We start from the raw sequence: 2,500 nt of genomic DNA on the forward strand, positions 1-2,500 counted from the left end.
CAGCAACAACCTTATTGCCAAGCAAAAGCCAGGCAATCCCACCCACGAGGGTGGGAGTTATGCACAAATACGTGCTTACCATGCCCAATGCCAGCCAAGGCCTGCCCAAGCCAAGAACAGCATGATCATCACCAATTTCCTCACAAATTCATCCAAATTTCAATTTTTTGATCGAATTCCATCAAGAATGTCCATGAATTTGATTGAAATGATGAAAAGAGCAACGAAATTGCAGGGGAAAACACGTTAAGACGTAGTTTTTGCTTGCCTGCTGTGCCCATAGGCGCGCCCCGTGCCTGCCGAGCCTACCCCCACACCCACCCTCCCCCTATATATGACTGGAAGGCCATTTTCAGTTTTGTAGAAAAAGTGCACTTTTTTCCCTGTATCCATAAGTTTTTAAAAGTGCTTAAAAGTGGACCTAGAAGACGAATTTTTTTTTGAATTTTTTTATGGTTGTTAGGGACATTAAAACAAGCAAAACCACGAAAGAATCGTAATATTCCGATGTCGGATGAATTAATTACGAATTTTTCGGCCGAAACTTCGCAAAGGGCGGATACCACGTAAAAAACAACCTAGAAGTCGAATTTTGACTTCGTTTTTTTTGTGCACACCCCACACAATAAGTATAAGTGGACTGGAAAGTGGCTAAGCGATCCGACGAAGTTTCGATTGAGTTTGATTTTTTGGCCGAAAACTCGAAAAAAAGGCGGATTTGACGTAAAACGCCGCCTAGAAGTCGAATTTTGAGACGGTGTCTTGTGTGCACACTCCACACAATATGTATAAGTGGACTGGAAAGTGGCTAAGCATTCCGAGGAATTTTCGATTTATTTTGATTTTTCGGCCGAAACGCCGAAAATAGGCGGATTTGACGTAAAACGCCTCATATAAGTCGAATTTTGGGAAGGTGTCTTGTGTGCACACTGCACACAATATGTATAAGTGGACTGGAAAGTCGCTAAGCATTCCGAGGAAGTTTCGATTTATTTTGATTTTTCGGCCGAAACGCCGAAAATAGGCGGATTTGACGTAAAACGCCTCATATAAGTCGAATTTTGGGAAGGTGTCTTGTGTGCACACTGCACATAATATGTATAAGTGGACTGGAAAGTGGAAAAATATTTTCGGAGCACTTTGATTTTTTGGCCCCCCGCGTGCCTTGCCACGCCCTTGCTTATAGCAAAACGAGACGGGGCCTTGGTCCAACTTGGCATAGGCATGGAATTTGATCTTTATTACTTGGCCACGGTCATGCCACGGTACATGGAGGTTGCTTGACACCCCCGTGTGCATTTCGGAGCACTTTGATTTTTTGGCCCCCCGCGTGCCTTGCCACGCCCTTGCTTATAGCAAAACGAGACGGGGCCTTGGTCCAACTTGGCATAGGCATGGAATTTGATCTTTATTACTTGGCCACGGTCATGCCACGGTACATGGAGGTTGCTTGACACCCCCGTGTGCATTTCGGAGCACTTTGATTTTTTGGCCCCCCGCGTGCCTTGCCACGCCCTTGCTTATAGCAAAACGAGACGGGGCCTTGGTCCAACTTGGCATAGGCATGGAATTTGATCTTTATTACTTGGCCACGGTCATGCCACGGTACATGGAGGTTGCTTGACACCCCCGTGTGCATTTTCGGAGCACTTTGATTTTTTGGCCCCCCGCGTGCCTTGCCACGCCCTTGCTTATAGCAAAACGAGACGGGGCCTTGGTCCAACTTGGCCTAGGCATGGAATTTGATCTTTATTACTTGGCCACGGTCATGCCACGGTACATGGAGGTTGCTTGACACCCCCGTGTGCATTTTCGGAGCACTTTGATTTTTTGGCCCCCCGCGTGCCTTGCCACGCCCTTGCTTATAGCAAAACGAGACGGGGCCTTGGTCCAACTTGGCCTAGGCATGGAATTTGATCTTTATTACTTGGCCACGGTCATGCCACGGTACATGGAGGTTGCTTGACACCCCCGTGTGCATTTCGGAGCACTTTGATTTTTTGGCCCCCCGCGTGCCTTGCCACGCCCTTGCTTATAGCAAAACGAGACGGGGCCTTGGTCCAACTTGGCATAGGCATGGAATTTGATCTTTATTACTTGGCCACGGTCATGCCACGGTACATGGAGGTTGCTTGACACCCCCGTGTGCATTTCGGAGCACTTTGATTTTTTGGCCCCCCGCGTGCCTTGCCACGCCCTTGCTTATAGCAAAACGAGACGGGGCCTTGGTCCAACTTGGCATAGGCATGGAATTTGATCTTTATTACTTGGCCACGGTCATGCCACGGTACATGGAGGTTGCTTGACACCCCCGTGTGCATTTTCGGAGCACTTTGATTTTTTGGCCCCCCGCGTGCCTTGCCACGCCCTTGCTTATAGCAAAACGAGACGGGGCCTTGGTCCAACTTGGCATAGGCATGGAATTTGATCTTTATTACTTGGCCACGGTCATGCCACGGTACATGGAGGTTGCTTGACACCCCCGTGTGCATTTCGGAGC

This window comes from Trifolium pratense, unplaced genomic scaffold (assembly GCF_020283565.1).
Source record: "Trifolium pratense cultivar HEN17-A07 unplaced genomic scaffold, ARS_RC_1.1 scaffold_120, whole genome shotgun sequence".
In the NCBI taxonomy this organism is placed as follows: Eukaryota; Viridiplantae; Streptophyta; class Magnoliopsida; order Fabales; family Fabaceae; genus Trifolium; species Trifolium pratense.